Here is a 27295-nt window from a genome sequence, read left to right on the forward strand (position 1 = left end):
GGACGTTGATGATTCCTTCTATTATCACCAAGCTTTTCCTGGGGCCTATCCTGAGCCATCCCTCCATTGACTCCCTGAAATGGTTTTATATCAAAATAATTGGGTTTTAAACCCAATTCGAACTCTAACCATAATTTCCTAATAACGTACATGGGCACCTCATAATTAGTGTGTGGTGGATGGTCAAATACCATCCACCACCGCTTCCAAAAATGTTGTGATATCTGGGGGTGTGTACACCATCTAATATAGATACAAGGCTTCTTCTCACTTAGCTCATCCCCCCTCTTTGGGTTCTTAAAATATATTTTAAATGTCCTTTATTTATTCATAATTCATGGACTTGTTTGTAAGACAGGTCGTTAGAATAAAATGCACACATGTTTTCACTCCATGCTTTAAAGCTATCTATCTCATAGTTTAAGTGCTCTACAAAGTATATAATGTCTTGCATGCTATCTACAAGGTGAAGTAGCTAGGGGGAGGATGTGTCTAGCACCTAAGGATCTCTATATCTTGCACGAGGTCATGGAGGTCACACCTCATGCTCTCTTGTAACTCCTCAAGGGTAGGTGGTGGAGGAGGACTAGGTGGTCATGGAGATAGAGGGGGCAAAGGTTGGGGTGAGTCCTCACCAAATATATCGTCCATGAAGTATAATCTGCATATATGTATGCAACATAAAAATTCACAAAATTAGCATTTAGTTAAAAACTTCTAAAACATAAATCAATTTACATGTCTTTAATAGTATTTAAATATCTTAAAATATATGTCATAGTTAGGGTAATGGTTTGCAATTATGTTTTAGTTAGCCCATTCAAACTAGTAATGTTCATTTTTCATCTAGGTTGGCACTAATTTGAAAAATAGAAACGTATTTTTCATCTAGGTTGGTACTAATTTAAGTCATTATCTAGAGTTAGGCCTTTGAGGTTTAGGGTTAGTTTAAGAAAAATAGTAGGAGAGAGAAAGAGGAATGAAGGACAAAGCAAGCGAGGAGAGAGAAAGATGACAGTAGGATTATTATCTAGTTCTACACATTTGAGGTTTAGGGTTAGTTTTAGAATTAGGGTAAGGGTTTTGGATTATATTGGGAACTCTCTAAATTAATATCCAAATAAGATTTAATTTTTTGTTAAAAAAGCTAGTGAAAACCACTATTAAACTCTTAAATGGGAAGAACCACAATTAAATGTATCTTATGTAAGACATAGAAAATGTAAATTTGTTAAGATTTCTTTGGTGCACATTGATCCTTCTACACATTTCAAAACCTTCAACACCAACTATATAACTATTGGATTAACGAATTTTGAGATCACTTAAGGAGAAATAATAATTTTGAAAAGCATGAAGAGTAAATATTTCCATAATATATATGATAAAAATCAATAGAGTTTCCTACTTTGAAGATCAATAATACATTTGAAAGATATATGACATAAAAACTATATAAATTCTAGTAAAGTTTCTCTTTACAATTAAAATTTATTTTAAATCATTTTCATAATTATTGTGATTTTACTATATATTGTTTGGTACTGAATTACTAAAATAATCTAAAACTAGATGTGTAATCTGGTGAACATCATTAATTTTAATGAGACTTTAGGTTGATACAAGTTTAGGTTGCACACATAACATAAAATTTTATGATTTTGCTTCACACAATACATTATCTTTGACAATGTGGAATTCTATGTTTTTGGCACTAAAAAATATATTGATGCATACTATAAAGAGAAGGGGAGATTGTTAGCATCCTTCATGTTGGTCAAACCCTTTTAAAATATATAATATCTAAAGAGGTGAGCCAAAATTAAATATAACTCTTACGATGTAATATTATGATACAGTTTCAACTCTAATTTTTCTAGTGTATATGCTATTTCTATGTGAAATTTTCATTCAAGAAGACAATCTTTCAATTGTAGCTAACTGCATAGGACTATCTATACATGTAATTCCTTAGTATATCAACTTAAAGTCTTTAGTGTTTAAACTATTAGGGCAACAATAAAATTCTAGTGAAGTTGGTCTAGGGAACAATTATTTTTTATTTTTTATTTTTGTATAGGTCATGATGTGACCTCAATAGAGATATAGAGAGACACATATGAAATAGTCTTAGTATAGAAAGAATCATATGAATCAAACTAGGGTTGACTAGCATAATGGATAAGTCCAATATCAATTATGGTATCAAGATTGCCACATATTCTTGTGAGCCATCCAATTACCATTATGTGAATTTAAATGCACAAAACTCAAGTGATATAAAATCAAGGTGTAAAGGTTCAAGATATTTATTTTTGTTGTTTACATCCCCTATCTCAGGAAAACATTTGAAGGGAAACTACACATGAATCATGCAAAAACCAACACACATGAGAAAATGAAATTCTTGGATGTTTTAGATGTTGTTATGGATAATAACTCAAAATCCTCCATGTAATTTAAAATGAATAGTTATGACAAATGAATTTGTTCATTTCTATACATAGGCTTATATGAGAAGTTCATCATTAATAGAGGTCCTAGGGAGGTGAGATAAAGAGAGAGAAACTTGGAGGAGAGATAAAAAAGGTGGGGAGGAGAGAGAAAAAAGAGAGGTCTCTCTCTCTCTCTCCCTCCCTCCCTCCCTCCCTCCCTCTCTCTCCCTCTCTTTTTTCTCTCTCCTCCCCATATTTTTCCTCTCTCCTCCCTCTCTTTTTTCTCTTTCCTTCTCTTTTTCAAAAATGATGAGTGAAGATAAAAAGAGAGAGAAAGGGAGGAGCTCGAGGACAACATAATATGAACGTGAATTTTTATGTCTTTTGGTTTTCTAAGTTTAGAATCTTCAAATTTAAATTCATTTTTTGCAATGAAGTTTAAAAAAAAATGTTTTAAGTAATGTTAATGTGTTTATTTTAATTGTTTTACCTAACACTTATGTTTATGTTTTCTACTTAAATTTTAAGTTTTTGAATTGAAATTGAACCTTTAGGTTATGTTTTCAGTATCAATTGAACCTACGATTTATGTTTTTGTTTATAGTTTACCTATTCTACATTTTATATACTAAATTTGTTAATGAATTTTTTTATAAAGTAAATACAATGAAAACCTAATTATGGATATAAAACTAGTAATCATGAACAAAAAATAATAAATTAACCTAATTTTAAATTAAAAAACTAAAAATAATGAAATAAAGGAACAAAAAACAAATTAAAATGCTTGGAAGAGTGAAAAAATCAGTTGTAGGGGATCGGAAGGACTTTGAAAATTGGGCTCCCATCTTCAAATATCACTATGACCAGTGAAAATAACAAAAAATGTTCAAAAAATTGATATATAAGATTTTACAAATTAGGCAACTAATTTGTTTAAAATCAGGCACCCAATTTTAAAAATCATGCACCTAATTTCTAAAATGGATTGGGATACTAAACCATAATGGGCATTCAATTCTTAAAAATTGGGTGCTCAATTTAGAAGAAGTGTCATTCCGCAAAAAGGACTTTCATGAAATTGAGACTCATTTTCTTGATCTTATCCATTTATGTCTCACACAATTTATGTCTTTTTGTTAATAGATGAAATAGGGGAGGAGAAAACATGATTAGGGAAAATGTGCTTTATGATGGATTCTAAATTGGATATGGAAGTTACAGTCATAGGCTAAATTATCACCAGTTGATAAACTATGGTCAGTAATGCATACAATTTAGAGATGCAAGTACAAAACTTGCTAAAGAACAAGTCATGTTATATAATCACTCTCCACAAACAAAAAATGAAGAAATTAAAACTTATACATTCAATATGAATGGAGAAAATTAACCACCTCTACTCAAAGCTTCCCTCTCACAAGAATGGAGTGTAGCTATACAGGAAACCACTACTATCCAAGATCAAGAGAAATGGTTGAATAATCATGTAACAACAATTCATAGTTTCTTTTGGGACCATTTCTAGTCAATTATTATGAGTTCCCAAATGATTTCTATTGAATTTGATAAAAAATCAACCCCACAACTTCCAAGAATCAACTGCATACAGAACATGTCACAAAAAGAGAGAATGTGAAGAACCTCCTTATAGCAATATCGTGAGAATGCTCGAAATAACAGAATACAAAGTGATAGCAGAACTCAGAATAAATCTACTGATCGCAGGCCACTTCGAGGGGGTAACCTCCTTTGAGCAAGCTCAATACAATAAATTCGTCCGTGCCCATCAAGGGCCTCAACCTATTCTTATATACTGGGTACGATCTAGAAAAGTAATACTACCTATGCATGTGGGATAATAAAATAAACTCACGGGACGACTTACAAAGCATATGCATCCAACAACACTACTCTAACAAAATAAACAGAAGGAACACACAGGTTCCTAACATCCCCTCTCCCTTAGAAAAAAGCTTTGTCCTCAAAGCTTAAGGTGTGGAAATTGTTGTTGAATCTGAAGAAGGGGTTCCCAGGTAGCATCCTCTGGTTGCATGCCATGCCACTGAATCAAGACCTCAGAGATGGAGCGAGAGCGAAGCTGGCGAGTGCGCTGGTCAATGATTGCCACCAGCTCCAGGATAATGGATCCTTCCGTATCCATTTCAGGGAGAGTAGTTTGTGCTCTGACAGTGGTACCCAGAACTTTCTTTAGACAAGAAACATGAAAGACTGGATGAATGCGGGAAGAAGGAGGAAGTTCCAGTTTATAAGCAACTGAACCAATCTTCTGCAGAACCTGATAAGGCCCATAAAATTTTGGGGCCAGCTTATGACGCCCTTTCAGCTTTAGGGAGGATTGTTTGTATGGCTGTAGACGAAGAAAAACCATATCCCCAACTTGAAATGAGCGCTCAGAACGGTGTTGATCTGCTTGCTGTTTCATCCGATTACGGGCCATGTGAAGATTATCCTGTAAGGTACGAAGAATCTGATCCCTGCTGCGGAGAACTATGTCAACTGCCTGGACTGGTGAGCTGTTGGGAGTGTAGGGAAGGAGCACTGGAGGTGCCTGACCATAGACTGCTTCATATGGAGTCATTTTAGAGGTAGTGTGGTAAGAGGTATTGTACCACCATTCAGCTAAAGGGAGCCACTTGGCCCACTGATGTTGCTGTTTGGAAGTGAAGCAACGAAGATAAGTTTCCAAGCATTTATTGACAATTTCTGTTTGACCATCAGTTTGTGGGTGATAGCCCGAACTCATCTTCAGTTTGGTGCCAGTTTTCTGAAATAGTTCAGTCCAAAAATGACTGGTAAAAGTTGCATCACGATCAGAGACAATGGAAGAAGGGAGTCCATGAAGACGAAATATCTGGTCCATGAAGATTTGTGCAACAGAGGAGGCAGTATAGGGGTGGCTGAGGGCACAAAAATGACTATATTTCGAGAGACGATCAACCACAACCAAGATCACTGTCTTGCCACCGGATTTAGGAAGCCCTTCAATGAAATCCATAGAAATATCAGTCCAAATCCATGTAGGGATGGGCAATGGTTCGAGCAAGCCAGGAAGGAGGGTCGTTTCACCCTTGTGGCATTGGCAAGTATCACATTCAGCCACCATCTGTTGAATCGTCAGTTTCATCCCTTTCCAAAAGAAGTTTCTCCTTGCTCGCTCATAAGTTTTGAGGAAGCCTGAGTGCCCTGCTGAAGGAGAAGCATGGAGTTCATAAAAAATAGCCTGATGTAGAGCTGGGTTCTGAGGAAGCACTAGCCGACCCTTGTATCGAAGAGAAGCACCATCCCAAGAGTAATGTGGTATAGCAGAAGGATTATTGGCTAGCTGGTGAATGATTTGAGATAAAGAAGAGTCACTGTCATAGCCCTGCTGAACAGACGCTAACCAATTGGGAATGGGCATAGAAATAGCGGAAAGGGAAGCTTGATTATCAAATGTGAGAGAAAGAGCATCTGCCACAATATTCTCCTTACCCTTCTTGTAGGTGATCTCATAATCATACCCCATGAGTTTGCTGACCCATTTCTATTGTGTAGGAGAGGATACCCGTTGTTCCAGGAAGTATTTCAGACTTTGGTGATCGGTTCTAATGCAAAAATGACTCCCTAAGAGGTATGGCCGCCACTTCTGTACAGCATGCAAAATAGCCATCATTTCTTTTTCATAAGTAGAGAGGGCTAGATTCTTACCAGAGAGGGCTTTGCTAGTGAACGCAATAGGATGGTCATCTTGCAGGAGAAAAGCACCCAATCCATTGCCGCAAACATCACTCTCAATAGTGAAGGGTTTGGAAAAATCTGGCATCGCGAGAACAGGTGTACTGCACATAGCCTGTTTCAGTTGTTCAAATGCAGTCTCAGCAACAGGGGTCTAGGAGAAGGCATCCTTTTTTAACAGAGCTGTCAATGGTGCTGCAATTTTCCCGTAATCTTTGACAAACTTGCGGTAGTAGCCAATCAACCCCAAAAAACCCCGAAGGCTCTTGAGAGTTTTAGGATGCGGCCAAGTTTTCATGGCATCTATTTTTGTAGGATCCACCCGCACTCCATGGTGTGCAACAATATGCCCGAGATACTCCACTTCCTCCTGGCCAAACACACATTTAGATAGTTTTGCACAGAGTTGATGATCAGAGAGAAGTTGCAAGACAAGCTCCAGATGATGGAGATGCTCAGCCCAAGTTTTGCTATATATGAGGATATCATCAAAGAAGACCAGAATGAATTTCCGGAGGTATGGTCAAAATATGTTATTCATCACTGCCTGAAATGTTGAAGGAGCATTCGTGAGGCCAAAGGGCATGACTAAAAATTCATAGTGACCATCATGTGTGCGGAAGGCAGTTTTAGGTATATCCTCCTCATTAACCTGAATTTGATGATACCCAGAACGAAGATCTAACTTGGAGAAAAAATGAGCCCCATGAAGTTCATCAAGAAGTTCATCAACAACTGGAATGGGAAACTTGTCCTTTATAGTGAGATGATTAAGTGCTCGGAAATCAATGCAGAGTCGCCATGACCCATCTTTTTTGCGAACAAGCAGAACTGGAGAAGAAAAGGAACTGGTACTAGGGCGAATAATACCTTGCTTCAGTAAGTCACGGACAAGTATCTCGATTTCGGTCTTCTGATGAAATGGGTAGTGGTAGGGCCTGATGTTGGGCGGAACACTGCCAGGAAGGAGCTGAATACGGTGGTCCTCTGGATGAGAAGGAGGTAATCCCACAGGTTCAGCAAATATACCAGAATACTTGTCCAAAATGTGTTGGAGATCGGCAGGAGTGCTAGAGACTGCTGATGGCTGCATCTGAATGGAATGGAGCTGAGCGATGACACCATGTGAATTCTTCTTAAGAAGTTTTTCCATACGGTGTGAACTGATGATGCTGAGAGACCCTGGTTGTAAGCCTTTCAAAGTGTGTTGGTGCCCCTCGGCTGAAAACTGCATCCAAAGTTCAGCAAAATCCCAGAGAATGGGGCCAAGAGTGCGTAACCATTGGGCACCCAAAACCACATCACAGCCACCTAAGGGTAAGGAAAACATGTTAGAGCGCATGTTATAATCTCCAATAGAGAGACGCACATTGCGACATTTCCCTTTACCTGGTAAAGTGCCCCCATTGGCAATCATGACTTCAAAGCTAGAGCAGGGATGGATAAAGCAATCAGCCTGTTTGGCTATTCGTGGATCAATGAAGTTATGAGTGCTACCAGAATCAATGAGTATAGTAAGAGGGATCTTCTTGAAGAAACCCTAGACCCGCATGGTTTGTGGAGTAGTGACTCCTGCCAAAGCATGGACAGATATCTCTGGTGGAGCTTCTGGTGAAGGAGGTTCAGGCTGGTGAGGCTCAACCTCATCATCCACTGTTTCCTGAGCATCTACATATTCTTCCAGTTCCGGTGGAGAATCCACATCCAAGAGATAGAGCTTTTGCTGAACACATCTATGGCCCCGAGACCATTTCTCATCACAATTATAACAAAGCCCTTTGTCTCGCCTGACTCGCATCTCTGTTTCAGACAAGTACTTGATCGAAGTAGTTCTGGGAGCTGGTATGACGGGAGGGTTGTGAGAACCTGTATTTCTGAATGGAACAAAATTAGATCTGGAGCGTTGTAGAGCACTAATCTTGTCTTCCGCTAACTTAGCCAACCCAAGGGCTTCCATCATTGTAGTGGGTCGAAACATTTTGACTTCTGAGCGAAGTGCATCCTTCAGACCACTGACAAAACAACTACGGAAGAATTCATCAGACAAGCCCTCTGTGTAATTAGCTAATTTTTCAAACTCTGTCTGGTATTCTCTTACAGTGCCTATTTGACGCAGTTTAGTGAGTGCTCCTGTGAAATCATCAAAGGAACTAGGGCCAAAGCGCTCCAAAATGAGGGTGCACAATTCGCTCCACGTTGGGCCTACATTAGCCTTGATGTACCAACGGAACCATTGAAGAGCTTCATGTTCCAAATGAAAAGATGCAAGGGAGACTTTGTGGTTATCCAAAGTATTATGCAAGCTGAAATACTGCTCTGCCCTATAGATCCATCCAGTCGGATCAGAACCATCGAAGCGTGGAAAATCAAGCTTTGGTCCACGGAAATTGCCAGAAGAGGACCCAGTATCTCCTGAATGGTTTCGGCTCATGGCTGACTGCTGAAAGTTAAGACCCAGAATTTTGTCATCCAGATCTTGAAGTCTGGTTTTGAGGGATGCAATTTCCTCTTCCATGATTTTTGCTCCTGTACGCGTAACAACCATAAAACAAGGTTTTTTTTTTTTTTTTTTTTTTTTTTTTTTTTTTTTGAAATGGGTAGAAGATGAGAAACAAAAACTTTTTTAGTTACGGCAAACTTGGATTTGGGTAAAACTCATATAGGAAATGGGTGTTCGACGGGTGGTGGGAGACTATCTGGGGACAAGGGAAAAAGAAAAATGAGGGTTTCAAGGGTAGGGAGGTGAAATGAGGCGAACAGTCCAAGAGGGATAAGGGAGCAAAATGAGGAATTGAATCTTGTGGCTCAGTTTGGTGGCGATTGGATGAGAGGTGAAAAAGATAGGGCAAACCCTAAAATTAGATAAATGAGGGATTTAGGGCTTTGATATGTAAAATTTGGGGTTGGGTCGCCAAGGAAGGAAGTATGCGAAATGATATTGCAGACGTTCTGCGGAAGTATGAGCAGAAACAGAAAGCAAACTTAGAAAAATTCACTCACAGACAGAACAACTGAAAAGAGTTATTGCAATAACAAGAGATATTAGAAGTGAGAGGAACCTGAAGGCCATGACAGAAAAAAATTTGATGTAATTTCCACCCAGCGAGCCCAAGAGAGTGCTCTGATACCAGATGTGAAGAACCTCCTTATAGCAATATCGTGAGAATGCTTGAAATAACAGAATACAAAGTGATAGCAGAACTCAGAATAAATCTACTGATCGCAGGCCACTTCAAGGGGGTAACCTCCTTTGAGCAAGCTCAATACAATAAATTCGTCTGTGCCCATCAAGGGCCTCAACCTATTCTTATATACTGGGTACGATCTAGAAAAGTAATACTACCTATGCATGTGGGATAATAAAATAAACTCACGGGACGACTTACAAAGCATATGCGTCCAACAACACTACTCTAACAAAATAAACAGAAGGAACACACAGGTTCCTAACAGAGAAGAAAAAGCTATGGAGGATGGAATTCCTAGATCCACAGAAGATGAAATATTCTTGATGTGCAAAAAAGAATTGTAAATTCTATTAATTGAATGAATTTTACAAAGAGAGATTAGTCCTTATAAAAGGTGATCAAAACCTTAAAAGTTAAGTAACCTAGGTTGCATAACAATAATTAATAAAAGAATTAATTATTATATGCCCAAAGTTTAGCTTAAGTAAACTAGAGATAATAAGTGACTTAATAATTCAATAAATATGATTAATTAATAAGAAAATAATTTATTACTCTAACACCCCTACCCCCCTTAAGATAAACTTAGAGAGTGGCTAAAAACCTAGAAACTACTACTAGAAGTAAACTTGAGTCCTAACAAAATTGCCTGATGAGGTATCCAAGCACAACCAAATCTCTGTAAAGAGGATAAATAGAGAAAACCACATGGGAAAAATCCTACTCTAAGAAGAGATGGAAATAATGTTGAAAAGAACTAGTGAAGGACTAAATAAGCCTTCAAACTAGGGAATGTCCCAAAAGATAGGAACACAAAGATGATCATGTAGAACACCACTGAAGCATGCAGAAGCTACAAACTTTGTCAAAAGTGACTGTTGATATGAAGAACCTCCACTAAAATAAAACTTGACTAGGTAGAGAAGACTATAATCTACATGAGTGCTCTTAGAAGACACAACTCAAATCAAGAGGCACACAAAGGAAAATGATTGAAATCGAAGATGCAGATGACATGAAACACCAAAGCCTAAAGAGATTATCAATAAAAAAAGGAAGGTTGCAACAAAAATAGGAACAAAAAGAAAAATGTCTATATGGTAAATGATCCATCTCACCAAAATGCATAGGTACCCAGCCACTGCATCAGCCTAGTAGAAAAAAAAGAATACATAGCTCACTCCATCAAACCAAAGAAGCATAAGAAATAATATAAGAACACCCCCTAATGTAGATAAGGGTGAGGTGACAAGCAACTGGAAAAGTGGGCCAAAAGAATTGCATGTTGAGGATCCATGATCAAGATGCATAAAAAAATACATATGTGTGTACTGAGGTGATCAATCTCAGATACTTCATGAGGCTAATGTCACAGAAGGGACACTTACTAGACAAAGGAGGATGGTAAACAAAGGAAAAGCATCAACCCCCCATTGTAATTTAATTAGATTAGTGCATGCACAATAAGGAAAAAGATATAGTGAACCCAAGAATACAATAATATGTATGAGTGTTCTCACATGACACTACTTCAATTAGAAGGAAAAAAAAAAAAAAAAAAACTAAAACAAAAATACAGATGCAATATGGCACTTTATCTCAGTGCATTTGCAAAAATGCACACAAATGATATCTACAAAGACTATAAGTGACGTAAGACTAATACAACAGAAAATACAACCCATACAAATCATCTGAAGCAACAAAATCAATTCCTAGACCTGTAAAAACCAAGATATTTGCTAGAATGCAAAAAACTAAATAGAATATTCTTGGAGTAGAATATGGAAAAACAACTAGTATCACTGGAAAGATCTCTAAAAGACTTTTCCAATGATATAAAGAATTCCCAAATCAAAGATATAATGCTCAAGCTATGTCTCTAGGAGTGTGAAATAGAACCCCTAGATTTGAATGCATAAAAATGAGACCAAACAACATCAAAAGTCAAAATAACCTACACCATCACAATAGGCTTGGAAAGAGCTTTCCAATGATATAAGATTCATCAAAAAATACCTCTCTATGACAAAGATGTGGCCAAAAAACCATAAATAGGTCACTATGAAAAAACAAATAAAATAAATGATGGTTTGAAGACCATAAAAATTTTGGCAAAAAAATGCTGATGTCAACACCTATGCTTATTGTACCATGCATGCGTAGTCTTATTAACACCTACTGATGTTAGCACATGTGTAGGCATACCTTTTCAAAAGAAAAAAAGGTTTTGAGAAAAACAAAGCATGCACTTTTTTAAAGTTCTTTGAAACTTTTAAAAAAAATAGTATGCGTTTTTTTATTTTTTCACAAAAAGTGATTGTTAATTTATATTTTTAATAAAAAATAAATCATCACCTTGGGAAGTGTACCCAGATTAGGGAGAAAAAAATTTGTCTTACCAGTAAACTATGTCTAAATTGGTCAAATTTTATATAGAAATAGGGGTTTTGAGTTGTTATGAATGCAATGCTAAGGTCTATTTGGGCTCAAAGTGCACCAAAAAAAGTGACCCTTGGATCCAATACAAAAAAACTCTGAAAATAGATCTAAAAACTAAAGCCAAACCTCTCATGAAGAGAACAAGGGTATGAAAATCTAAAGCTTCGATACCATGTTGAAGTTGATGAAAGATCAACCCCACACTCCCAAGAATCACTTGCATGCAAACACCTATCACAAAAAGAGAGAAGTAAAAGCTATGGAGGGTGGAATTCCTAGATCCATAAAAGATGAAACATTCTTGATGTACAAAAAATGAATTGCAAATTGCATTGAATGAATGCATGAATTGGACAAATTTTATATGGAAATAGGGATTTTGAGGTGTTAGGAATGCAATGCTGAGGTCTATTTGGGGTCAAAGTGTACCAAAAAAGTGACCCCTAAATCTAATAAAAAAAAACCTCTGAAAATAGATCTAAAAAATAAAGCCAAACCTCTCATGAAGAGAATAGGGGCATGAAAGTTTGAAGTTCTGATACCATGTTGAAGTTGATGAAAGATCAACCCCACACTCCAAAGAATCATCTACATGCAAACACCTATCACAAAAAGAGAGAAGCAAAAGCTATGGAGGGTGGAATTCCTAGATCCATAAAAGATGAAACATTCTTGATGTAGATGGTTTCCATCCCTTCCTTTGTGGTCATGGTTAATGGGTCCCCCTCTGACTTCTTCAAATCCTCTAGGATCTTTGCCAGGGTGATCCTTTATTCCCTATCCTCTTCATCATTATGGCTGAAGGTTTAGGCGGACTATTGCATTCCAAAAGGAGTAGAGGGGATTTGGTGGGCCTAAATCCTTCTTCTAGTCCCTTGGTTTTCACTCACTATCAATTCATGGATGATACCATTTTGGGGTTTGAGGCCTCGATGAGAGAAGCTAGGACTATGGAATGCATCCTCAATACTTATTCAAAGGCCTCTAGGAAGCTCATCAACTAGGCCAAGAGTTTGGTGTTCTTCTTCAACACCTCTTTAGGTAGATAAAAGAAAATTGCTGGCATTTTGGGCTATAATATTGGGGCCCTTCCTTCCCTTTATTTAGGCCTCCCCTTGGGGACTAAACCTCCTAATAGCTTTTGGGACAATCTAATTGCAGATTCAACAAGAAGCTAGTAGGATGGAAAGGCATCACTCTAAGTCAGGCTGGCAAAGTGTTGCTGATTAAATCCATATTGCAAAACATACCCACTTATGCTCTTAGCCTCTTCTCTATCCCTTCTAAGGTGGCTGATCATTTGGAAGCTATTCAAAGGAATTTCATATGGTCAAGAACCGATGAGAACAAGAAATACCCTCTAGTGGCTTGGGATAACATCTACAAATCTAAGAAGAGAGGGGGTCTGGGGATTAGAAAGCTAAAATAGTTCAACTATGCTCTACAAGAGAAATAGATTTGGAGACTCTTTAATTCTAATGGTGAATGGAGAGATATAATGAAGTTAAAGTATGTTGCAAACCTCAATCTCAAATAGTTCATTGGCAAGGATCTTGACCCTAGAGGCTATAATATTTGGAATGACCTTCTAAGGATGAAGAACTTAGCCTTTGAGAAAGCAAAATGGCAATTGGGTAATGGTGAAGACATTAATTTCTGGCATGACGATTGGCTTAGATCTGACCCTCTTTGGGATATTAATCCTTTTAATAGATGGGCTAATGTTTGTATAGAAAGATTTGGGAGTAGGGTGAGTGACTAAAGGATTCATAATGAGTGGATTGATTTGGATGAGATGTCCCAGGAGCTCAAGCCATTGATGGACATGGTTAGGCATATTATTTTGTCCCATAACAAATATTCCATTTTTTGGGGGGAGACTGTGAATGGAATTTATATTGTGGCCTCTAGCTATGTGACTTTGCAAAACCATGGCCTGACCCCTATGTTGGCCAAAGCCTGGTACCCAGGGCTTATCCCAAAAATCAACATTTTCTTCTAGATTATGCTCCAAAATTGTATCCTTACGGTGGACAACCTCACTAAGAGGGGAAACATGATGCCCAACAGATGCATTTTATGCACAAATGACTGCGAGATTGTTGAGCATATTTCTATTCACTATCCTTTCATCAGAACTATATGATCTCTTTTCTAGTTTTTTTTCAAAATGTCTTCGTACTTCCCATACAACATATTGGGGCTCTTTGAACAATGGAACCTTGGGATGTTAGGGAGTGACACCATGGCTTTGTGGAACTGGACCTTACCCCATGTGTGTTGAGGGGTTTGGAAAGAGTAGAACAATAGAATTTTTAGGGATAAGGAAACAAGGCCAAACATTGTTTTTCACAAATAGCTTAAAGCCTTGATGGAAAACTACACCAATATCAAAGGCCTTATCCCCTCTCTTAGTATAAAGGGCAGGGACAATAACAAGTAGGATGGATGTAGATGGTCTCTTCCACCTAAGGGATGGCATAAGGCTAATTTTGATGGGGCGGCCAAAGGCAACTCGGGAAACGCTAGGGTGGGAGGTATCATAAAAAATTCTTTTGGTATAGGGATTGTTGTGGTTGTTGCTCCCCTTGGAATATAAACTAATCATTATGCAGAGGCCATTGCGGCTCACCACACTATTAAATTGGCTAGAGAAATGGAAGTGAAATATCTCTGGTTGGAAGGAGACTCAAAAAATATTATTGATTGCCTAAATTTGAAGAATAAACCAACATGGATGAATGAGAATATCATTGATGATTGCATCCAACATCTTAAGACCTTTGAAAAAAACTATGTGGCACATGAGTACTAGGAAGCCAATTAGGTGGCAGATAGGCTGGCTAATTGGGCAATCAACTATAATGAAGTGGGTAAGTGGATAGATGGATATAATATCCCATCAAAAATTAATTAGTTAATCAAAAGGGAAAGGATCTTGGGTAGATTGGGTATTATAAAAAGTCCATTATGATTGTTAATGAGTTATGTGAAGTGGTCAAAAATATAATGTGTAGATTTATTATGATTGTTAGTGATTTATGGGGAATGTGAAAAATTATGATGTAGAAGTATGATAGCACTTGTACTTATCACATCAACAATATCTATCAACTTATTTCAAGGACTGATTTCAGGCAAAAAATTCACAAGGTGGATAAAAGGTCCAAGAAAATGAGGAGTGCCAAGGTATTTTTGAATTTGAAGGGCTCCGATATTGGATATGGAGCTTGCATAGAGGAGGATATCATCATGGGGGGAATACATAGGAGGGAACCAAAGAATGAAGCCTAGAAATGGTGGAGGTCTTCCAAGGTGCGAAACATTCTAAAAAAGGGGAATCACAAATTTCATTGAACGACTCCATGGTTGGAAACCCTTTGTTACTAGGAGTATGGTAAAGAGTTGGAATTAGGGAATAGTTAAAATTGATGGGGTGGATTTCATGGTGACAAAAGATGTCATATTCGTTATTATTGGCATTCCCATCATGGGAAAGAAATTCTATAGAGACAAGAAAATCTTGGGGCAAGTGGTGGTGGAATTCACAAAGGATCAAGAGGAAAAAAGGCATTGATGAAGAAAGGAACTCATTATCTTTTGAGCTCCATCAATTCATTGTGGAGGTTCATGCTATGGGTTATCATCAAATATATCTCCCTTGACACTAGATTTGACTGCCTTTGCACCACCACTTTGTGTTACTCAACCACTTCAGGTATCGGGCAAAAATTTATATTCCCTTCTACCTATACTCTTCTATGAATGAGAACATTAATGATTATCAAGAGAAGCATACTAGGAATTTGACGCTCTATGAGGGGCTTTAACTATTAATCTATGAAGTCTTTAAGGCTAGGGCAATGGGAAAATAAATTAAGTATAGGAAGGAGGGAAAGAGGGTCAGAGGGGACTCTAAAGAGTTGGAAGAGGACTATTTTCCTTCTGATACATAGGATAGACTTGAGATGCATATAGACTCTGAGGGGGATGACTCCCCATAATGAGGCTTAGGTGAAAAAATCATCAAAATAGAAAGGAAGGAGAAAAAGGTTCTTCTCGATCCCAAGCAGGCCCTTGACACCTCCTCAAACAAGGACTATAATTAAAGGGTGGAAGACATGGATATAGGGGAAGAAAGTGCAGAAGGAGAGGAGGATCTTAGAGAAGGGGAAGGCATGGAGAGGAAGAGGGGTAAGAGAAACATCACCATCAAAATGCTGACAAACAAAGAGGACAAGGTCATGACATCTTGGAGCCAAAAAGGAAATTCTTTGAGGCCAAGGAGGATTAATGGGGGGTGGAAGAGGGGGTGGAAGGAGATGTCAATTAGAGTGAAAGGGAGGAGCAAGAGCAGGGCTATGAGGAATTTGACACCAACAAATATAGATGCTCGATCACGGGGAAGGATAGGAATGTGGTGTGGCATAATTTTGACCCAACTTCTGCTAAAATGGGGATCAATTGTGAGTTGATTAGAACTCTAGTTAAAGAGAATGAAGAGGGTAAAATTTAAATGGAAGAGTTAATTGACCCTTCCCTAGTGATTTTTAGTGACACCACTAAGTAAAATCCTGATATGGATGTCCTCAACAATGCCAAAAACAATGTAGTGGATAGCTTCTACACCACCAAGTGGATTTTTCATGAAATACAAGAACTCAAATACAGGGTGAGCAACTTGGAAAGGGAGAAATATAGATTGAAGAACATGATAATGGAGGAAGAAAAGAGTATGGACAATAGAGTGGACAAGGTGAAGAATAGGGTCCAAACGATGGAGAGTTCAATGCAGATTATAGTGGAACAAAGCTATAATATTCTCAAAGACACCAATGAGAATATTAAGCTATTCATTAAAAATATACAGGAGCAAAGAATCAGCAAGAAGGAGGACCTTTCCCCCCACAATGTAAAGGATAGGACCCCTGATGATAGCTCAAGGAAGCATACTAGATCCAACATGAGGAAGAAGGACACCCTAGAACTTGGCTAGGAACTCTCAGACATGAAGGGGGGAGCTGGTAGAACATTGGAGCTGGAAATAAGTGCAGCAAAAATGTTGAGAGAGATCTCCTAAGCACCCTAGCTTTTCTTGGCTTGTCCTGGTTTTTTGTCTTGACTTGCTAGCTTTTTACTGGTTTTATCTTTTAGTTTGGGGAGTCATTTTAGTTGGTTTCTTTTAGTTTCTTTTGATACTTTAAGCGTTCTTTTTTGTTTGTTCTATGTAATGTAAGGGTTTCAGGGCCCAGTTAAAACCTGTTTTCCTTAATAAAAAACATTCTTGATGTACAAAAAATGAATTGCAAATTGTATTGAATGAATGCATGTTACAAAGAGAGATCAATCCTTATAAAAGGAGATCAAAACCCTAAAAGGTAATTAACTTAGGTTGCATGATAACAGAAGTAATTGTTATATGCCAAAAGTTTTTCTTAAATAAAATAGAGATAATAAGTGACTTAATTATTAAACCAAGATTTAATTTAATAATACAATAATTTATTACTCTAACAAATTTTTTTTTTATTCACTTTTTTTTTAAATTATAATTTTTGTCCACTCAAACTAATGTAATAAATAGATGGTTTGTGAGACATTTTAGTCCATGTAGGCCATACCTATCTAAACTTGAATGGTTGGATGATTGGACAAGGAAACATTAGCCATTATGGATATTTTCAAGGTTTCAAGCATGTCAAGGACAACTTTCACCCAACTCATGCCCTCGACCAATTCTACATGTTTGACAAGCTCTCTATTGGAAAGAAGACACACCTAAATTGGCACTTGATGATATATTGTGTGAATTGTATATTTGAGAATGAGAGAGCTCATCCAACATGGAGGAAGGCGAATATGATCCTAAATGTGAATCTCACTAATGCTTTTATATTTGATGAAGACTTTGATGAGTTCCTTTTAAGGGCCTCAATTGATGATGATGGACTTTAATTGTGAATCTAGAATCATTGCTTTGTATGTACTATAATTTAATCTAGATCTTTTGAGTGACTATATTTCCTTTTTAAGAAAATAAGAAGCATTTTTAGACTTCATGGTTTTAATGATATCTTTATATATTATTATATGTGTTTGTGTATTTTTAATGCATTGTGCTATGCAAGGACTTTAATTGTGAATCTAGATTCATTTCTTCATATGGACTTCAATTGAATCTAGATCTTTTAATTGACTGTATATTTATTTTTCAAGAAAATAAGAAGAATTTTTAGATTTCATAATTCTAAAAATATCTTTATGTATTGTTATACATCTATGTGTATTGTACAAATAATAGTATTCCTTCTCAATTTTTTATTTCAAAAAATCTAAAACTCCATGTAATTGTTGATGTGTGTTTTTACACAAACAATATCTCTAAGTAGTTCAAATGTTGTATGCCAAAATCTACTTTTTTCTCCATAAGTAACTTTTCATTATCTATATATAACTAGGTCTAGGATCATGTCAGATAATATAAGTGAAGAACAAACAAGGGAGACAACTGCTAGATTGTAGTCTAACTTTAAAGAAGAGGTGATAGAAAATGTTACTATCACTAAAAACTTTGTAAGGGCTTAAACCATAAAATAATAATAATTAGAACAACTAAGTTTCATTTTTGGAAGAATAGCCACATTGAAGCAGGGTATGACTATCACCCACTAGCAATGGAAATACATATAAAATCCCCAGATTATGAGATCACGATCACGGTTCATTTATGTTTGTTGATTTTATACAGGTCAATCTCCCTAGGGAAGTACATGATATGTACCACCACAATTAGGAGGATATGGTTTTCAAATCAGTGGAACTTAAAGGTGCCAATATCCTGGGTGAAGATAATGATCCAATGGAATATGATGAACATGCACTAGCAAAAACAATTGAAGATAATGGTACACATACATTGGTCCATGACATATTTAGTCCAAGTGAAAACGATCATGTTGATGATGATGAACTTGATGTTGTTCATGATGTAACTCTACTTGAGAAGGCATACAAGCCCCTTTTCAAAGGCTCCCAAACAACTCTTCTCTCTATTATTTTTTTGTATGTGAACTTGAAAGTTATGAATGGTATATCCAAAATAAAAATGTCATGTATGTTAAGGTATTTCATATTACATGGGATTATAGTTAACAAAGTATGAATCATGTACCATTAATATTGTTTATATTAACAACTTATACTTTTTGGTGTAGATTGATAGGTGAGTTCTTGTTACCACCATCGAATATTCTACCTTGCTCATACCAAGAATTATATGCTACTATGAAAGATATTGAAATGGAGTATCAAGCAATAGATGCGTGCCCCAATGATCATATTATATATTATAAAGAATATGAATTTTCCATAGAATGCCTTGTATGTCATACACGTAGATAGAAAACAAATTAAATAACAAAAAATATACCTTGCAAGGTTCTTTGTTACATCCACATTATTCCACAAATTCAACGGTTATTCAGGTGTAGTAACTTGGTGCAATTTATATATTATCATGCACAAAATAGAAGTCGCGATGATGTTATTCAAATGCCTATAAATGAATTTAAATTTATTAAATGAGAAGAAAAGTAGACACACTTCAATGAAGAACCTCAAAATCTCAAGCTTCCATTAGTAGTGGACGATGTCAATCCATTCAAAGAATTGAGATCCATTTACTCAGCGCGGCCTATTTTTATTATCAACAATAAAATTCCTCCATGGATGACAATAAAGAGGGAGTAAATTATGAATTGACAATGATTATTCTAGGTATTTTATCATTTAAAGTTATCTACATTTACTTATAAATCTTGTTGTAAAATGACTGTGATAATAAAGTTAACTAATGTTGTTGTTTATTGAACTAGGTAAGTGCCAAGTTAAAAATATCAATGTATATATTGAGCCTATTATTGATGAGTTATTGGAGTTATCGAATGGTGTCACTATGTATGACATATCTAGACCAACAAGACAAATACAATTTCAATTCCATGGAATGCTTTTATGGGGTGTGTGCACAAGGTGGTGTACAATTTAGTGGAAACCACAAAAAAAACCCAAAAATGTCAATATCTTAATAGGGTTATTTGAAATTTAAAAAAGTGGCTAGGATTGGTTACCAATCCTAGCAAAACTACATAAAAAACAAAACTCGATCGGGTTTTGAAACTCAATCATTTTTGAAGAAATAAAAATAGGCTCCACTTTGGAAGCCATAAATTTCACATCCGAACTTCGATTGACTCCATTCAAAATGTGTTGGAAATATATTGAAGAGATCTACAACATAATGCAACTAAAAAATATTAAAAATCAAACTTTTATTTTACACCATTATAATCAATCATGATCTAAAATAGGTAGTCATTATTTTCCAAACATGAAGCAAATAGGTAGGTAAGAGAGTTATCATAGTTTTTATCTTCCTCTCACCTCTCTTACTCTCTCACTGTGTCTCTCTCTCTCTCTCTTTCTCACAAACACACACAAAATCACTCTCTCGTTCTCTCACTAAATCCTAATCTCTCTCTCTCTCTCTCTCTCTCTCTCACACACACACACACACACACACACACACACACACACAAAATCTAAAGCTCTCTCATTCTCATCCCAACACTTAACCATTCTCTCTCTCTAAATAACTCCTACCCCACTCTCTCTCTCTCTCTCTCTCTCTCTCTCTCTCTCTCTCTCTCTCACACACACACACACACACACACACACACACACACACACACACACACACACACACACACACACACACACACACACACACACACACACACACACACACACACACACACTTATTCACTCTATAAATCCAAAGAAGAACATTGATCTTGATGTAATTTTTAGTATCAACCTAGGTTATAGTTAGAATATTGGTGTTTATAATTACATTCCTCAAGATAAAAAAATTCCAATGACCCATTGCAAGGAATAAAGAGATATTGAAAGAAGACATCAGTAATGGTGTTAGTTCATGTTTTGAGTCAAGATATTCTCATTCAGCTAAAGTCTTTGAGGGAAATGTAGAAAAGGAGGTTGAGTGTCTTATAAGTATGTTAGAAGTTTGGATGAATATGGTGATGGAAGAGTTGGTTCGGATGAGATAATGATTTTTTTGGAGAGATTAAGTCTAGGAATGCCAATGGTGGATGTAGAATTAGCTGCGAGGTTAGTTTCTACATGTGGTAATGACTTGCTTACTACAAATGAGTTTGTTGAGTTTTATAGAATAGTATTTATAGAGAAGGAAGAGGAAGCTTAATTTGTGAAGGTCAAAGAGAAGACAATCTATGAGGAAGTTAATGTGTTTGATCAAAATGGAGATGGGTTTATTAGTGTAATGTAATTGGTTGATGTTCTCTCCATATTGGGTTTTATGGAGGGGAAAGATTTGAGTTATTGTGAGAGCATTATTGAGAGTGTGGATTATAATGGAGATGAGTTTGTGGATATTCATGAGTTTGGGCATTTAATCACCATAACTTCTTTCTCTTATCCATGTCTTCAATCTATTGTTGTAGTCTAATGACATGCCAATTTTTAATGACAAGAATTGTTAGGAAAGCTATGTGCAAAACTGCCTTCTTAATGTTAATTTACAGGAGAAATAAGAAAGATCTTAAAGTCACTTCATCAAAATTGAGATGTTGTACAGGAAAAATAATAACATTGCAAACATAATGGACACAAGATAAACATAGGAGACTAGTTTTAACATGGGAAACCCTTTTGGGAAAAAACCCACCACACAAAAACCCCTAAGGAACTTTGTATTATAGTAAACAATTTACATACAATAAACTTTGGTTTCTAGCATAGGCTCATAGGCTTAGATTTCCTTTACAATCAACTTGAATTTGACCATTTCATCCCATTCCATATCCAATGAATCCCATAGACATTTATACACTATGCAATTTGTTATGGAATCTGGTGCACTAATTGTCATAAAAAAAAATAGTGACTGACAGCTTTGGAACTCATCCATCCAATAGTCAATCATCTATTTGGTAGTCACTCCTTCAGGTATTAGATGTATTTGGTCACTCAGATGCCTCTAGTCCCTTAGATGCCTTCAGTCACACAGATGCCTTTGGTCATTTAGGCACCTTCGGTGACATAGATTCCTTCGGTAATGCGGATACCTTTTATGACATTCCCTTTGTCCTAGGACACTCCCTTCACCTCGGGAATCTTCCTTCACTTTAGGATTCTTTATTTACCTTGGGACATTCCCTTTGCCTCAAGACACACCCTTTACCTTGGGGCATTACCTTCACCTCAAGGAACTCCCTTTGCCTTGGGAATCTTTCTCTACCTCAGGACATTCCCTTTGCCTAAGGACACTCCCTTTGCATTGGGACACTCCCTTCACCATATTGTGAGCATTGTATAGTCCACGTCATTCCTAACAATCTCCCACTTGATGAGGATGTACCCATATCCAAAGAGGTACTTAACATGACCACATGTGCTATTTAAACTTAATTGTTCTCACTTTGATACCTCCAAGGTATACAACGTGAATGAACAAAAGAAATAATATATAAAACATGTAACTAAATTCTTAAGCCTCAAATCCAATTTGCCACATATACACTAAGAAGCTCCCACTACATAGGTATTATCGATGTAATATGAATTCATTAAACAACACCACCACAGTCTCTAGGTATTCCTGAGCACATGTAACTGATCAATCCATGCCAACTCCAAATACCAAATTGCAATATCATGAAGTATCAAGAAAATGATTAGTATACTCAATAAAAAGAAACTTAAGTGAAGATGAGCATGGAAAAGTTCCAACCATGGCCTCAGGAACATAAACATGACAACATGATCTAAAACATCTCAACCAAAGAGATTACATGCTCTACTTAAACATATCATAACATGTTAAATAAAAGAATAATCTATACCTTGATCAAAGACTCTTTCGAGTCCTCAAGATGCCAACATCTTCAATCACAATAAGATTAACATCTCCAAACAATACTTCAACAAATGTGAAAATATCTTTCAATAACATCAAAATATCACACCTTCAACATTTTCAATGCTAATGAAGATTATTCGCTATGTCATTACCAACAACTCCCACTAAATTATGGTGTCAAGTTACAAATGGCATCTATGTCACTACCAACAACTCCCACCATATGATGGTGCTGAGTCACACATGGCACCATGACAAACATCTTCCACACAAAGATTGAATTACTCTAACCAGTCATCATCAAATGATCAATTAGCCAAAGAACCACCACTGGAAACTTCATCATCACTCTAAGAAGACTCATAATCATAATAACTTTTCATTTTCTTCTTCTTCTTCTTCTCTTCACAATCCTTTGGGATATGACTAGTTTTCCCACAATTACAACACTTCACTTTGGAATTCTTTCCAAAAAATTTAGGCTTTAATTTCCTTCTTTCTTTTGTCCTTCACATAGTCTCAAATGATAAGAGCCTCCTTAGCCACCTCTAAATTTTTCCTCTACATTTCCTTCGACAAAAGTGTAGAAACCACTTCATCCATTTTAAACTGGGTGGTAGTACTTCCAATGGCCATCACAAGATGATCCCATGAATCAAGCAATAGAAAAAATAGTAACATACAACACTCTTCTTCACACATAGACACACCAACAAATGTTAATTGTGCAATCACATATTGAACGGGTTTAAATGATCTTCCATAGTTTTTCCTCTATCCATCTTCAAAGAGTACAACTTCTTTCTCAGGAAGAGCTTATTTACCAAAGATTTTCCATGATAAATATATCCCAAATTCTTCCACATTGAATGGACAGTTTTCTCCTCACAAAAACATTCAACTAAATAGAATCTAAAAGACATGGCCTTATTAGTCCTCTAGTCTTTCAATCTGCTAGATGCCATTCTTCTTGCTTCAAGCTTGAAGGCTTGTTGCCAGACACAAAAATCTACAAATCTTGGTCAACCAAAATATCTTCGACTTTAAGTTTCCATAACTCAAAGTTTGTGCCATTGAACTTTTCAATATATATTCTCCCTATACCTACCATATCAATTCCAAATAAACACTTTTCAAACTTCCGCTAGAACTAAATTGACATAAAAAATAACCCTACTTGACAAAGGCAACCTAGGCTCTGATACCAATTGTTAGGAATGCTACATGCAGAAATGCCTTCCTAATGCCAATTTACAAGGGAAATAAGAATGATTTCAAAGCCACTTCATCAACATTCAGATGCTACACAGGAAAAACAAGAACATTGAAAATATGATGGACACAAGATAAACACAATAGACCAGTTTTAACATGGGAATCCCTTTGGGGAAAAAAATCACCACAAGAAAACTCCTGAGAAATTTTTTATTATAGTAATAAATAAATATATAATAAACTCTGGTTTTGGGCACAGGCTCACAGGCTCATATTTCTTTTACAATCAACTTGACTTTCACCATTTCAGCTCATTCCATTCCTAATGAATCCCACAAACATTTATACACTTTATAGTTTGTTATGGAATTTGGTGCATTAACTATCATAGAAAAAATTGGTTATTGATAGCCTTGGAACTCATCCATTCAGTGGTCAATCATCCATCTGATAGTCACTCCTTTATGTATCAAATGTCTCTGGTCACTAGGATACCTTCAGTCACATAGACACCTTTGGTCATGTGGACATGTTTAGTCATGCAGACACCTTTGGTGATGCTGATGCCTTCGGTGACGTGGATGCCTTTGGTGATGCAGATGCCTTCAGTAATATTCCCTTCATCTTAGGACACTCCCTTTGCCTTAGGAATCTTCCTTCACCTCAAGAATCTTTCTTTATCTCAAGACATTGGCTTCAACTCAAGATACTCACTTTGCTTCAACCATCTTTATTTGCCTTTGGAATCTTTCTTCGCATCGAGACATTCCCTTCACCTTGGGACACTCCCTTTTCCTTGGGAATGTTCTTTTTTCGTGAGAATATTTCATTACCTTGGGACATTCCCTTCACCTCATGACACTCCCTTCACTTTAGGAATCTTCATTTATTATATGGTGTATTCAAAGTTTCCTCATTGTACTATGAGCATTGTATAGTTTGAGTCATTCCTTGCAAGAATATAATATTTTGAAGAGTTAACAATCAACTAGAGATCTATAATTTAGTAATCAAGTGAGCTTCCTATTTGTGTCCTATGAGTAGCCACATTGCTTGAAATTTGTATGGTCACTTATATAAATACTTATACATTTTAGAATCTTCTTCAGTTATTCAAAAAATATGGCAAATAAGGAATTATAAGACATTTAAAGTGACAAAAGATTAAAAATTGTACCAATATTTATTTCTTTATGAGACAAATTAATTTTGAATAAGCATTTTGATATAGGAAATGAATAGAGGATGGAGTTCAAAAGTTCCATTTTCTTTTTATAACCAAGAGACTGAAGCCATATATTAAAATAAAAACATGTACATCCAAACTCATGAGGCACCCAGAGGATGAAGTTTGGTAATAGTCCTTCAATTTTGCCTAATTTCCATCCATGAAAATAATTCTATAGATCTGATTCCTAGGGCAAGAAGTTCTTCCCAACTTGAAAGGAGACACCCTTGTTGATTTAAATAACTTGAAAAGATATTAAAAAATCATACAACATGTAGCTCTATATATTCTTTAAGGGTTAGAGAAATCCTAGAAACTTGAAGAAGAAAAATAGTTGGATTAATTAAAAAATACTAAGGGAGCCTTTAATTAGAAATTGAAATGTAGTAGTCTATTAAGAAGCATAATAAATAATCTTTAACTCATGAAATGGGACAAAACATACTACCATTGAATATATTACTAAGAACACTTCCAAAATATATTCTAGACCATAAAAAAAACCTTAAACCAAACATCCAAAGAACATTCCAGAATACAAGGATCTTAATTGAAGATAGATTTGAAGTTTCAATCTGCCTACATTTAAACTGGCAATGGTGGATCCTCCACCTTTGAGGCTTCCTCTCCATCCGAAGCAAAAATTCCAAACATTTTACCCTAATATCATTCTCATTCTTCCAAGCTCCAACCCTTTCCTATGCCACATATTATTCCAACCAATTTCTGATTCTAGTGCTTTTAACATGCAAAAAGTAGAAGAGAAATAAAACATTCCTTTGAATGATTGGAAACCATTCAATCACCTTTGCTAGATTATAGAATGATAGAGTTGAGTAGAGGGGAACGAGTTGTCTTATATGTTGAGGGAAGTCATAATGGCATGGTCTACAAATTAGGATATCCTTTCTTAAATTAGCTAGAAATTTTTCTAGATTGCCTAAGAATTTTGGCTTAAAAAGGCACCTAACCAACATGTTCAAGATAGCTTTATCCATGTCCATCATGCTAGCCATGGATAAGCATTGTCATGATATCATTAAGGACTCAATACTAATCTATATTCATAATGAATTATTTTCCTAAAACTCTGGAGATTGCACAAACTACCAAAAAATAAGTATTGAGGAGGACCTCTTTGAGATGAATACCTGAGATGAGTTCATCAAAGGCTATTTGAGAGGGAGGGACTTTCAACTTGATAATGGTATATATCTTGAGTTCTATTGGAAAAATACTCAGAGGCATCTTCTTATAAATACTCTATGAGTCCTTTTAGATCTACATTGATAGTTTATATCCCTAGATTTTGAAGATAAATAACTAGTTACAAAGAAAATTCTACATGACACAGGCCTTTTACTTCCTAACCGAGGAGAGACCAATGGACATCAATTATCTCAGGGCCTAGATTAGAGTTAGGATAGTAAGACCTCTCCCTATCACTTCATTAAACTCAAAGCTAGGAAGATGGAACCTTACACCCTAAGAGATTTCTTAAACTTAAAAACATTAAACAAGGAGACATACCTATCACTTTCTTCAAAATAGACCATTAACAAATATCTTTTCTACCCTTGCTATGTTCATCTAGTAATTTTTCCTAGAGCTCCTAGAGATAATTAAGGGTTTTTAAAGATTTACTCAAATTTTGGAATAAGACTCCTGACAACCTTCATTTTAACAGTTGAAAGATATTTATCCCTAGATTAATAGAGGCTAAATATCAAATTCTCATAACTTAGATTGTTTACAAAGTCAATCATCTGTACTAGGCATTTGAAATGAAATGCAATATATCATGAACTAGAAGACATGAAACATCCAAATTTAAGAAAAAAAGACTCTTATTATTTAGAGATAATCCCTTTCACATATGCTTAAAGTTACATATCAGAACATTAATAGTAGATCTATACTATAATACGATAAGACCAATCTAGTAAAAAAGTATAAACTTCTTTTTCTCTTTGGTAATTCATCATAATTAGTCTTGTAGTCCTTCATATGTTCTTCCTAATATCCTTACCTATCCTTTTCTTTGATCTTGATAAAAAAAACCCAACCTTCGATACCATGTCCAAGCTTA

The 27295-nt window shown here is 36.1% G+C and overlaps 1 pseudogene; it reads left to right on the forward strand.

The window, feature by feature from the left end:
• Window positions 1-15924: 15924 nt before the first annotated feature.
• Window positions 15925-21350, forward strand: LOC149550109 (polcalcin Cup a 4-like; annotated as a pseudogene).
• The last annotated feature ends 5945 nt before the right edge of the window (window positions 21351-27295 follow it).

Source organism: Cupressus sempervirens, chromosome 7 (assembly GCF_028749045.1).
Source record: "Cupressus sempervirens isolate cs-2001-9-10 chromosome 7, ASM2874904v1, whole genome shotgun sequence".
In the NCBI taxonomy this organism is placed as follows: Eukaryota; Viridiplantae; Streptophyta; class Pinopsida; order Cupressales; family Cupressaceae; genus Cupressus; species Cupressus sempervirens.